General features: G+C 42.0%; 1 protein-coding gene across 2 annotated transcripts in view; it reads left to right on the top strand.

Moving 5' to 3' along the window:
- The first annotated feature begins 6,418 nt into the window (after positions 1-6,418).
- Positions 6,419-14,489, top strand: part of phf3 (PHD finger protein 3) — a 42,349-nt gene continuing 34,278 nt past the window's right edge. The window contains exon 1 of one of the 2 annotated variants that reach the window (XM_004914500.4): positions 6,419-6,571. The gene's annotated coding sequence lies outside the window, so the exon portion shown is untranslated. The other variant, XM_012963495.3, reaches the window with a different exon arrangement.

Raw genomic sequence — 14,489 nt, 5'->3', positions numbered from 1 at the left:
CACTGGCAGCATAGGGCAAGCAGAGTATGGCACACACAGGCAGGGTAGGGCAGGCAGAGTATGGTAGGTTTTTGCTGTACTACAACCATTAATATTGGTATGGTCATGTGATAACATGGGTGTGGTTTCAAGTGGGTGTGGTTTCAAAAAGGGGAGTGGTCAAAACTGGCTTCCATTATCGGCCCTCCACCACGTAGGTCGGAAAAATTCTGGCCCTCGGTACAACAGAAGTTGGACAGCACTGATCTAGGGTGTTAATATAAAGGCCAGTACCTGCCCTTCAGTCTACTAAAACTGGTGGGTAACTTAGGATAATAGAACTTGGCATTCTATGCATTACTTGCCTGTCAGTACAAATGTGTGCTATACACTGCATTTCCCTTCAAATGAATTGGAAGCAGCTATAGGGTTTAGCTGTATTAATTTCCACCATCTTCCATGAGATGATGGAGAAAATATAAGCATACAAATAAGTAGACATCAATGTAAAGTTGGGTTTGTATATGCAACACTATTATGTTAGGTCTGTTCTTAGCCAGCTGTAGGTTTTCCCAAACATCCATTGAGGATGAGATTGCGGTGTATGGAGGACACAGACATCAGTGTTCACAAGAACTTTTAGTGACTTGTGTACTTTAACTGTTTTGCTGTACGAACTATCAATGAAATGGTTGTAATATTGTATCAAATTGTTTGTTTTACTAAACCAAAGAACAGTGTCAGCCAGAACCTTGAATCTCTTAGGCAATGTATACTTAAGCCATGCAGACAGGAGGCTTAAATAAGTTTTGCTATTTTTTTTTTTGTTCCTTTCTCTGGTCTGGCAGCTTAGTAGTTCATATGCCACTATGATCTGTTACAATTGGTATGTTAATTGATACATTTCTCTGTTGCATCCGTGGAATGTAAGCAACTATTGTAACTGCTGCCTTTAATTATGGATTATTAGGATTATGCTAGCAGGGCTAACTAATTGTATCAACTAACCTATCAGAGCCAAAGAACTGGCATTCCCACTCCCAGAGCTGCACAATAACAAAGAAGAAGTAATTGCAAAATTTCATTTCTGGTGTATTATCTGAAAACTGCTACGTGGAAGGTGAACAGAACCTTTAAGATACGTGAACATATGTGGTTATTTGGTGGTGTTGCTCCTCTTAAATTCTGTCCAGTTTGCACTCTAACCTGCAGAGAGCAGATGGATTAGGTATGGGGTCTAGTAATTTCCCAGTGTGTGCAGGGGCAAAGAAATTGCAAACATTAATGATGTGCTGAATCGGTAAAGCAGTAAAAGGTATTTGTGTATCTACATCAGCATTTGGCCATGGTTTCTGTATTGCTAAACACACAAAAGTAACTAGACCTTTAACAAATCCATCTGCCCTCTGACCTGCACAATTTGAAAACTGCACAAAGATCAAGGAGCCATGTGTGTATATAGCCTACATTTTCCTTCTACATACAAACATGCTGTTCTACTGTTACATACCTGTCCTCCAAAACATAGTATTTAATTACTGCCTGTCTCATCCTTGAAAATAAATAAAAATAAATAGCATTTCACTATCCCATAGGTCACCAAGAGTCAGCTTGTATTAGGCTAAAAATGTACTCAAATCATAAGATATGTCACCCAAGACCACTTTTGTGTTATAGGGCTCCTATGCCTCTGATGTACAGCAGACTGAGGGCTAAGATACGTTCATGTGAACCTAATTTTATATGTGGCTTTAGTTACCCTTAAATTCTACCTTACCGTAGATCCCTTTTTTTTTTAATTGATTAACCTATATGAAAAGGGACATATTTTAGACATATCCACATACTCACTGGTTATAAATAACGACACACACTTCTTTTTTCAATCATAGTGCAGCCTATTAGAAATTAAAAATATTAGAAATGACCGCCCACACAAACAAATGGAGAAGGGTTCAGTGTCTAGTCAATATTGCGTGTTAACAGTTATGCAGTATTCAGTCAATATGGTCAATGGTTAACACATATACAGTGACCAGATAGAAGCCCATGGAAAATCTAAAATGCCATACAGAATACAAAAATGTATAACTGCAACTGTAGTTATCAGCATATCTGCCAATAAAAGTCAGTTGATTCGGATTTAGTTCTGTTCCAGCACACAAAAGTAGTGACAAGGTGTAGAGAATAGCATCCCGCATTGTGACAAAACACAGGTCAAATCAAATGGCTGAAAAGGATGTTTAGGGAATACAAACATACTTGTGTGTAAAGCAACAAACCTTTATAGACAGAAACCTTGCACAATATGGGTAATGACCCACAGAGAGATGTGTTGCGGGTGACGTCTCTCTCTGTTGGACCTTTAATAATAATTTGTGTATCAGAGAGCTACTGATCTGAGCCTTTAGTGCACAGGTTTAAGGTGGGCAAAATATTTATAATGCAGTATGGCACTGGTTGTCAGACTTTCAGTTCAGGGACCCCTCATCACTTGATTTAGAAACAGTAGATGGATAGTAGTTAATAATGTTATGTTTTGGTGTGACACACCTGTGGAGAAGCCACCAATGCTTTTTGATCTTCAAAATCTTCAAAAAAGTGTGCCTTTTTGGGACAGATCAGAGAGCATTGTGTGACATAGCCCATAGTTCTATAAAAGTTTCCTTACTCTAATTCAATGCTATGCAGCTTTTTACTTACAATGGACTGATAACCTGTGATAACATGTTTAAGGGACAAATTTTATTAAAGTTATGTCATACAAAGATCTCTACAGAGTCCTTGAGAAGACTGGGGACATAAAAAGGCCTTAAGGGTCACATTTGGCCCACATTTTTTTTTGGCCCCTTCTGTTGATCAGCCCTCCCTTAAAGGCAGTGGCAAAAGGGGAGTCACCCGCAATAAATCCTCGTTACTGTGGGCGACAAATCTCCACATAATGCCATCCCACCAGCAAGAATAGCCAGTGCGTGCATGCCATCCCACTGAAGATTTACATTCTTGCCGGTGGGATAGCATTTCGGGGAGATTAGTTGCCCGCTACAGTAATATGTAATCTATAAAGGCTATAAAGTGGATGTCTAACATAATAGCTAGAATACTACTTCCTGCTTTGAGTTCTCTAACTTCTTAATCTGTGACTTGAGTGGGGGCCGCATGGGACATAACTCTTCAGTTAGTTTGCTTTTGATCCTGAGTACAAAGGTCAGATTCTAAAGCAAACAGTTATGTCCCATACGGTCCACCCTCAGGTCACTGATTGGTTACTGACTTTTAACAGGTTAGAGAGCTGCAAAAGAAGAAGTAGTGTTCTGGCTATTACATTAAACATCCATTCACTCCAGCCTTTATAGATAACATTTTTGGCTAACTATATTGAAAATATTTTTTATTTTACACAGCCTCTATTTACCTAATTTTATTCTTACCCTGAAATGTTCCTGAGTGTTAACACTGTTAATTACCTGTATTGGACACATCTTCTTTTTCCCACTTCTCACCCGCCTCTGCCCCCAATTTATTTTCCTTTAGTGATCCCTTTTCACCCTGTTCCCTTTTATCTATCCAAACCTTCCATCCTCTTCATGTTATAGCCACCAATTCTTTAAATTTTCTCTACTATTCATACCTTTTCTCCTTCTTAACCTTTATCCTATGCTCTTCCTGTCTTTCTTCATTCTCCTTCTTTTCTCTCCATCTTAGCCTCTTGCTGTTTTGTACTCAAATCTTCCCATGTCTCGCTTCCTTAGGTCAAGGTCACACAGGGTGTTTTTACGTTGCATTTGTAAAAACGCGATTCGAGTTTAAATACGCATAAAACAAAACAAAAAAGCCATACTGATAACAATGGGACACGCATTTTAGCAATTTCCATGGGGTTCTTTCAAGCTGACATCCACCATATGACGCCAGTGTTTGTGTTTTTCAGCAGAAACACCAGTAATCAAGGAAAGCCATACTATTGATCTCTAAGGTTTGTATATACACTATGCTGAAATATGCCGCGTAATATCAATATGGCGGGCAAACTCCCATGAAATGGATTGTGCATATAAGTATTTGCGGTGTTGTATGCTAGTGATGTAATTACGTTGTATATGGCCGATCAGTCTGGCTACATTTCGCGTTTAAATTGCTTTACTGCTTGGCTTTTTTTTTTGCAAAATTAAATTCTTCCAAGAATTGTTCCTTCAAGGATTTTTTTGATACAGAAAGTGTACAGAGCATGTGACACCCTTAAACTTGGGGTCTCTGCAAAAGCACAACCCTCTATCCTGGGGGACATAGAGCTGCTTAATTATACCTGTAATATTCAAGTGGTCACATATGTGCATCAAACAACACATTTACCACCCATAGGCAGGCATTAGGGCATACTTTAAGGGCAATGAGACATGGAGCATTTTGTAACACAATTACACATATTGAATGCCGACATTGCACTCATTGCCAAGGCATGTCAAGCTTTTGTCTCCATGATTTAACACTGAATGGCAAAATGCCCCTTGTGTCATTGCCCCAAATGTTGGCCAACTATGTGTTTTATAAACAATGATGGTTATATACAGTGTTAATCCCATGTCTTTGCGCAGTGGCAGTATCATAGCCAATGAGGTCCAACAGAGGTGTGATTATTGCTAATTGTGGTGAAGCTGAAGCTTGATGAAAGCGGAGGAGTTGTGTTCCCATTAGGGAAGAGCTGCTGGCTTGTTTTTTTCGTCGGGGGCTTTGCACATGCTCCTTCTGCCTAATCATGCTTCACTTCCTTTACCCCAGCCATTAGGCGGGTGGGATGTATTTTCCTTTTTTTTCTTACCAGCCGCCAGATGGAGCCTTACCAGGGCGATTAATGGCATTGCACCCATACACTTCTACACCCTTTTTTTGCTTGATTTGTGCACCCTGGATAGGTGTCATAGTCCTCTGGGATTGACCCTAGGCCAAGACTTGGTGGTTCTCACCCTAGCTTCGGCGAAGGTGGGTCTGCCCGCACATGCTGTTCATTGGTGAAAGCCTTGGACACATGAGCATCGGAGCCCATGCCTTCGGGTAGGACTCACAGGCGATGACTCAACATCGTTCAGAATGTATTTCACAATAATAACCTGCTCTTATTAAAATGTGTTTGCTTAAATAAAAGCTGACACCACAAAATGCTTCAAGCAGTGAGACTTTTACATCTTTTCTGCATTGAGCAAATGTTTTTAATTTCTATATAATAAAGATGAACTTTTTAAATGAAGATAATTTATTATTTTAATGCCCAGTGTTTATGGTTGAGCTGAATTACATACCCCAAAAGGTCAGGGCTTTCCAGATACTTGGCAATCTTTTATGAAAATTGGGGGTTTCTCTGGGTGTAGTTTGGGAAGAAACTTCGTAAATATAACCATTATGTGGCCAAATATGGGTATTCTGCCATTCCACAACCAATTTATAAAAAAAGAAAATCAGGAAGTCTAATAGATGCAAACAGGTTAGCCCTTCTAGACGGATTTTTTTTTGTAGTGAATCAAAATGATCAGATAATCATAATTCAGACCAACGGGTATAGAATCATAAGCTTGCAGTGAGGTGGAACGCACCAATCCGGGCATCGCACAACACACGCATAGACAGGGCCGCCATCAGGGGGGCACAGGGGGGACAGTCGTCCCGGGCCCGGACAATTTTAACTTTAAAAGGGGGCCCGGTGGTGCTACAGTTTTCTTAGTAGCTCGGGCCCCCTTTAATCGCAACCTTATAAAAGGGCCTGGCGTCTTTCGGCACTCAGAAGTGCAGTGCTGTCAGGAACGAAGAACCACGCCTGAGGAGCGCAAAGCCGCCGGAGGAGCCGCACAAGACAAGGGGGGCTGTGCTGTGCTTGCTACCAATGTACTAGGGGGGTTTGCTGGCTACCAATGTACTAGGGGGGCCCTGCTGGCTACCAATGAACTAGGGGGGCCCTGCTGGCTACCAATGTACTAGGGGAGCCCTGCTGGCTACCAATGTACTGGGGGGGGGGGGGGCTGCTGGCTACCAATGTACTAGGGGGGCCCTGCTGGCTACCAATGTACTGGGGGGGCACTGTTGGCTACCAATGTACTGGGGGGGGCACTGCTGGTTACCAATGTACTAGGAGGGGCCCTGCTGGCTACCAATGTCTCATGTCTGTGAGTCCTTTGTATTTGTGCTAGGGGGGCCCAGAATTTTTTTTTGTGAGGGGCCCCGTGATTTCTGATGGCGGCCCTGCGCATAGATAATACGTTTTAGCGGCTGTGCCTAAGGGGAAACGGTGACATTTAGTGTTCCTCTTGGATCAATTGAAAAAATAAGAATGTTACTTTCCAAGAAATATTTTATTTCACTTCTGCTGTTATTTTGCGGCCGCGGAACCCTAACAAGTGCCAGAAGGCAGCGCTGTCACAGCGCGTCACACATTACCCAGGACACTAGCAATGCGTGACGTGCAGGAGCGTTCCCGTGTGTGTGTGAGGGAGAGAGAGAGCGCACAAGGAAGCTCCGGGGTGCGCGCATTTGCTCGGGATAGCGCGCTAGGAGGAAGGCCGTAGACATGAGCAGCTCGTCAGCCGTGACCGCCCCCAGTTCGGTAAGTAACCCTCTGACACTTCGGGCTATAAATAGATTCAGCTGGGGCACGGTAATTACTATTTTTATTCTTGCAAAGTGTTCGTTGATGGTCGTAGTGTGTAAGGGGAAATTTCCAGGTAGCCCCGACATGAGCGGCCTCCATAATCTGCTGTGGTGTTCGCAGCTACTGGGCGTGCGTGTGTTTGGATGCATAGCGTTGATGTGTGCTGAGCGTGGTTAGTGTGTGCATGGAGCCCTCTGTTTGTGAATATGGTGTGTATATATCTGTATACGAGGAGCGCACGCTGTGTAGGTGTCAGGCGCCTGTGCCCAGCAAATCAATCGCGATTACATTGCTGCTGCCGAGTTAGGACACATGCGTGCGGCTGCTTCATTTCGGCCTGCGACAAGCTTTAACCTAGAAGTGCTGGAATTGTCTGGGGCTCCTCGATATTAATACTATTTAATTCCTACTCCTAAAAAAATACCTGATGGTGCTGCACTGTGTATACATTACGCTGAATCATTTATTATTATACTTTAATGTAGTCTCTAGGTTTCACCTCAACTTTTTCAGCCTGGGTGTCTGCAGCTGTCAGAAGAGTTGTTCAAAATAAACTTTATGGTATGACATAAACAATAGGATTTTAACACAATTTGCAGTTGGTCTTTATCTTTTTTTTATGTATGATTTTTTTCCCTGCTTCTCCCAGGAATTAAAAATGGTTAAGATTAACAGAGTTTGTTGTAAATAAAATGGGCAATAACAAAAATAATAATATTAAATCCTCAAAGTTAGTCTGTTGGTTTGATTGGTGGGGTCAGTGACTATGACAACCAGACAGAATTTTCAGTTGCAGGCAGGGAAGTGCAAGTATATGTACAAAGAAAAGCTATCATTCAAAACCATGTGAAATAAATAATTATGTACAAAGAAAAAGTTGCATAGAACAGATTAACTTGTAACATCACAAACGCACATGTAACGGTAAACTTGCACATGGATTGTTTTTCCCTGCTTAGCTGGTTGTTAAGAACCCCCAGGGGTACTAGTTGCGTCCTTAGGGTGAAGACACACGGAACCACTAGAAGCAGCTACTTGTCACAGCTATGGGAATAGGCAGTGCTGATCATTTACTGATAATTGTCTGTACATGTCTTTTAGCAGTATTGTATAGTATTAGTATTGTCTATGGCAAGGTATTTTCTGCCATTTTGTAGCTGTATAGTAGCTGCTACTTAGTAGCTCTGTGTTTCTTCACCCTTAGGGATAAGACACACAGAGCTACTTAGTTGCAGCTACTTGTTAAGGCTCTGGCACACGGGGAGATTAGTCGCCCGCGACAAATCTCCCTTGTCACGGGCGACTAATCTCCCCGAGTTGCCATGACCCGCCATCCCACCGGCGAACATGTAAGTCGCCGGCGGGATGGCACACGCGGCGGCGCGATTTCCCAAAATCGCCGAAAAAACACCAGAAAATACCCTGCCATAGAAAATACTGAAAATTGCCTCTGCTAAAACACACGTAGAGACAATTATCTGTAAACAATCAGCATTGTCCGTTTTAGTGGCCATGACAAGTAGCTGCTACTAATAGCTCTGTGTGTCTTCACCCTTGAAGACACACAGAGCTGCTAGTAGCAGCTACTTTTTAATGGTTCCTTTTAAAGGGGCAGTATACACTTATAGTACAATAATTATGACTTTTGTTGAACATATGTTCTAACTTAAAAGAAAGAAACTTATAAACTTGCTGTAGGCATGGAGAAGAAGTGATTTTCATTGTACAGATAACTTATCGGTGAACTAGTAATCTAATGCCAGTTTGGTGCCAGTTTGTTATGCATGCTCAGTGACTAATCACTGAAAGTAATTTATGTAGTTTGCATATCACATTTATTTGCAAATGGTTGTTTTTCAAATGTTTTCTCCTAAACACTTATATTTTGCACTGATGTGCCCATCTTTACTTTTTTTGTGAATTGCAGTGAAATGCGCATTGTTCATAATATTTGCATGAGCATGCCCTCTATGCGTGTTTATTGTGTACAAATATGCCAAATATAGCTGCGATTTTCACTTTTCAAATATTTTTTCCACCACCAAAGTTGTGGCGTGACTTGGACACAGAGTGTGCAAATATATAGTCACAATTTGCGATTATGCCGTATGTAAAAAGCTCAGTCGCACTGTTAAATATGTTTGCACATTTAGGGTGAAGACATATGGGGCAATTAGTGGGCACTAATCTGCGCACTGAAAAACAATTAGTCGCAACAACTTGTACACTACCCAATGGTGGGAAAACCGCTGCAACCAATTTTTGAAAAAGTTGCTTTGACTAATCGCCCCATGTGTCTTCGCCCTAAATGTACCAATCTTGTCCTCCTTTATAAATATAAACACAGGCATGCCAAATATGTTCTCTGTGTGAATAATTCTGTGCTGCACAAGTGAATGAGCCCCAATGACTTGTTATGCAGTATCTTCTTGACTGTGTTCCCAGGGATCTCCTATGCCAGTTTAAACTGGGCATGTGTGCAGAACCTCAGTAAAGGTTCTAAACTGTGCATAAACTGTCCAGGTTGGGCAGAGGATTCCTGGGAGTTGACAACAAAATGGTGGCAGTGCACTCTGCTGGAAAGGACTCCCAGCTTGCTTGAAGAGACAAAACAGCCAGGAGTAACAGTTCAGTGATTATAGTTTTTAGAGTGCTAGCTGATGAATGTTTTAGGAGATGCAGGGAAAGATTTTTGTATTAAAGACATTTAAAAAAAAAAAAAAAAAAATCTTGAATATATTAGCTTTGAAAAACTGTTAGGGGTAGGCCTGTAGCACATAGTATGGATTGCAGGCATTTTGCTTTCTGCACTGGTGCTGATTTGCTGATTTTTTTTAGACTTCACTGACATGCTGTTCTGACGCTTTCAGGCTTTAAATGGGTTGTTCACCTTCAATGTCCAAATCTTATTAAACCATCAATAATGCTCTCAGTGTGTCAGAAAATCCATTTTCCATAAGAAAAAGTAAAAAGGCCACTGGAAAAGCTACTTTTTATACCTGTGAAATCAGTCCTGTCTCTGATCAGTTTTCTGAAGCGATGGGAGTGGCCTGTTTTGAACCTGACACTGAGAACGTCCTGTATGTTTACATCCTCAGGTACAGGCTCTGCCCTTACTTATTTACTATTGGACCAATTCATTGGTTGCTTCTGCACTCTAACCAGTTGCATAAATTGAAAGGTGGTTTCTCCCTTGCAATGGCATAGGCCAGTGCTGTCCAACTGTCAGCCCATGGCCCCCCCCATCCTGTCTGGCTGCTGTGACCACTTACCTTTATGTAAGCTTTACATGGTATCAGTACTGAGATTAACTGGCTTTTTTTAAACCTCAGATTCAGGCTGTAAGATCCTGTAGTGGTTAAACATGTCATCCCCTGTGCTGTTCACACCTTTTAGTCCCTGTATTGTTCACGCACCGATATTGTTCACCTTTTCACCTCAGACAGACTGTAGGAGTAGTGCCTACATTGTATCACTGTATGTGCTGCCTGTGTGTATGCACACACAGGCAGATTATGACACACATAGGCAGGGTAAGGGAGGGAGAGTATGGCACACATAGGCAGGGTAAGGCAGGCAGAATATGGCACACACAAGCAGCATAGGGCAGGCAGAGTATGGCACACGCAAGCAGCATAGGACAGGCAGAGTATGGCACACGCAAGCAGCATAGGACAGGCAGAGTATGGCACACGCAAGCAGCATAGGGCAGGCAGTGTATGGCACACAGGCAGAATATGGCACACACAGGCAGGGTAGGGAAGGTATTGTATGACACACAGAGGCAGGTTAGGGCAGGCAGAGTATGGCACACATAGGCAGGGTAGTGCAGGCAGAATATGGCACACATAGGCAGGGTAGGGCAAGCAGAATATGACACACATAGGCAGGGTAGGGCAGGCAGAGTATGGCACACATGGGCAGGGTAGGGCAGGCAGAGTATGGCACACACAAGCAGCATAGGGCAGGCAGAGTATGGTACACACAAGCAGCATAGGGCAGGCAGAGTATTGCACACATAGGCAGGGTATGGCAAGCAGAATATGACACACATAGGCAGGGTAGGGCAGGCAGAGTATGGCACACATGGGCAGGGTAGGGCAGGCAGAGTATTGCACACATAGGCAGGGTATGGCAAGCAGAATATGACACACATAGGTAGGGCAGGCAGAGTATGGCACACATGGGCAGGGTAGGGCAGGCAGAGTATGGCACACACAAGCAGCATAGGGCAGGCAGAGTATGGCACACGCAAGCAGCATAGGACAGGCAGAGTATGGCACACGCAAGCAGCATAGGGCAGGCAGTGTATGGCACACAGGCAGAATATGGCACACACAGGCAGGGTAGGGAAGGTATAGTATGACACACAGAGGCAGGTTAGGGCAGGCAGAGTATGGCACACATAGGCAGGGTAGTGCAGGCAGAATATGGCACACATAGGCAGGGTAGGGCAAGCAGAGTATGGCACACATGGGCAGGGTAGGGCAGGCAGAGTATGGCACACATGGGCAGGGTAGGGCAGGCAGAGTATGGCACACACAATCAGCATAGGGCAGGCAGAGTATGGTACACACAAGCAGCATAGGGCAGGCAGAGTATGGTACACACAAGCAGCATAGGGCAGGCAGAGTATTGCACACATAGGCAGGGTATGGCAAGCAGAATATGACACACATAGGCAGGGTAGGGCAGGCAGAGTATGGCACACATGGGCAGGCAGAGTATGGCACACACAAGCAGCATAGGGCAGGCAGAATATGGTACACACAAGCAGCATAGGGCAGGCAGAGTATTGCACACACAGGCAGGGTATGGCAGCCTGTGTGTGCCATACTCTGGCACCGTGTGGCTGTGTGTTCCCTTTAAGAAAATGATGCTCAGTGCTGTTTTTTGTCTGTATTATGTTGCTACAAAACACCAGAAAATGCTATTGACAGAACAGAAAACTGCCTCTGCTAAAACACTCAAATCACATAATTGCTCAAAAATGCATGTGACAAATATCAGCACGTCATTGCCCTCAGCAGACAATTGTTTGCTCAGTTTATATACACACAATCATGAAACTTGCCGCACACACTTGATATGAAGATTATCAGAAATGTTGTACAGAAGACTACAAATAAATATTGCTGTTCTTCATAATCTTCATATCAAATAAAGTGTGTAATGAGTTACACAAAATATTTACTGGTTTTTGTACTGGCATTATTATTATCCTTTATTTATATAGTGCTGACATAATACTCAGCGCTTTACAGGGATTATACACCATTCACAAGTCCCTGCCCCAGCGAAGTTAACAATCTAAGGTTCCCGTTACTTTTACGCACAATGGGGCCAATTTTATTAGGAGCCAATTATCCTGCATGTATGTTTTTCAGTGTTTATAAGAAACTGAAATACCAGTAGGAAACCCATGCAAGCAGAGTTAGGGAGCACTAACCATTGTTGTGATGGCACCAGGCCATGGTAGGATGTGGGCATAGGGTAGTACTTATACTTACGCAGGCAATTACTTTAGGCTGTAGGATTACCCCTGACTCACATGGAATGCCTTCGACCTATTTACAGGACGGATTCCTTTTTTAAAATTTTTATTTTGTGTGTTGTGCTTCTACAGTATGTTATGTTTTTACTATTTTTGGCATTTTTTTATTCTTTCAAAAGCTTTGCTTTGTTGGTATTTTTTTTTTTTTTTTATCAAAAAGAGCAGCTAACATGTTCTTTTTACTTTTCCAATGCAATGTGGCCACCAGAAGTAGCACTTTTGAATGAGGAAGCACTTTTCACATGACTCTGTATGTGGGTGAAGGAAGAAGTTGAAACAAATCCAACTTTCTATATTTCTATCGTTAAAATGTTGGTGAAAATAGGAAAATTGTAACATTCTCACTTGAGGAACTAAAGTACAGTTCACATTACAGTCGAAGAATTCAGTCAGTAAGAAGTTATTTTTTCAGCATAGAAGACGTTTAAAAGGATAGTAGTTGTCCCTGGAAAATTGCAAGGAAGTATGCAGGGAAGAGAAAGAGGCACAAGTTTGCCATGATTTTTTTTTAAAAGTTGCAGTTATGGTTAGGCTTGCAAGATAAACTGCTGTCTATGATGCTGCAGAGTAGATGTATGAAGCCTCAAGTGATTTTGGTGTGTTTATTGGCACATCCACAAGCGCATTATAATAATACTTTAAAAGCAAATTTCAAGTAGTTATACTTTAAAGGACAATGAAAGGTTAATATAAATTAAAAGTAAGTCTAAAGGCATTATTTTTAAGTAGTTACTGCATACCTAAATTCCCAGATCCCTGCTTGCTTCTCTGAGATATGGTGCTGGCAGCCTACAGCAGTGTGAAGACTACAGTGACATCACTGAAATCTCTCTGTCCTTCCCGTAGGCTGCCAGCGGCAGTCTTCCTATTCTCTGAGCATGTGTGTAACTTTTTCCTGTCTCCTGTTCTGAGCTACACATGCCCACCAGCCAATCAGAAGCGGATCTGCCAGAGGGGAGGGGGGGAGGGAATGAAACACATGTGCAGTATGAAGCAAGGAGGGAAAGAAAGAGAGAATACCTTTTTAGAGATGGCTGCCTGTTCTAGAAAATGTGAAGTAAGTGTGACTGAGTAAATATTTGATTAGGTGAGCCAAAAGTGTGGCGTTTTTACTAAACAATAGGAGGACTATTGGGCAGTATGCTTTTTAAATTTTGACTTGCATTCTCCTTCAAGAGGCAGGTCATTCTTAGGAAAAGTATAATTAGGAAGGTAATGTATTTTTTCCCCATGAAATTTAAGAAGGCAATATTTAAAGCATCCTATTTAAGAGATAAGGGCAGTTTTTTAATTGTTTAAGCTACACCACAAAATGGTGTAACTAATACTCATTCCAGTTCTACATCATTGCTTGTTATGATGAAATGGTATGATTTTAATGAGTCGTTTTTAAGTGATGCACATAAAAGGACTTAGACAAAAGTGTTGTAATTGCTTTTTTGTGTGGTGACTTTAGCAGTTAGTTTATTGTGCATGGCTTAACCAAAATGAAATGAGACACACCTACTCCATGGGTACAGTCCTCATAAAGAAGACCAGGGTCAAGGGCTTGTATGTAAGGGCCCTAACTCATCTTGGCCTTTTGACTCTCCTAGAGGAGGAGACATGACAGCAAAAAATATAGGTCATGATTGCCATAAGTAAATATTTGCATTGCCACTATTATAAATGCTGGTGGGTGCAGAACCTAAATACTGGCTTTTTAGAACACTTAAAATTCACTAAGATTGCCCATCTGCAATGACTCATAGCAACCATATTCAGGTTATGTGATAAATACACTAAGGTTGCCCATGTGCAAAAACCCATTGCAACCATCAAATTGTAGCATTTGTAATGGCAGATTCTGTTAATGTCTTTAAGAGGGGCTTAGATGAGTTCTTCAACAAGCATAGTATCCAAGGCTATTGTGATACTAAAATCTACAGTTAGTATTGATGTTGGTATATATGGTTTATGTATGTGAGTGTATAGGTGTGTTGGGTTCACTTGGAAAGGTTGAACTTGATGGACTCTGGTCTTTTTTCAACCCTATGTAACTGGTCACATGTTTAAAAAAAAAACAAAAAAAAAACAGCTTATTGGTTGCTATTGGTTAGGGCACATGTTTTAGACTTAATTCTACTAGATACTGTATATCATGACCTGGATGAATGAGAATCTTCATAGACACATGGGCAAGCTTTAGTACTTTTTATTAGAATAGGCCTGTGCCTGCTACCCTATCTCTGCAGTACTGGCTGATTAGCAATACATAAAGTGTATTTGTTCATTACTAATCATGTGGATTTTAGGCTAATGCCACACAAAGCGTATGGC

This window comes from Xenopus tropicalis, chromosome 5 (assembly GCF_000004195.4).
Source record: "Xenopus tropicalis strain Nigerian chromosome 5, UCB_Xtro_10.0, whole genome shotgun sequence".
Classification (NCBI taxonomy): Eukaryota; Metazoa; Chordata; class Amphibia; order Anura; family Pipidae; genus Xenopus; species Xenopus tropicalis.
The sequence above is the reverse complement of the archived record's forward strand: the minus strand, read 5'-3'. Positions and strand labels throughout refer to the sequence as shown.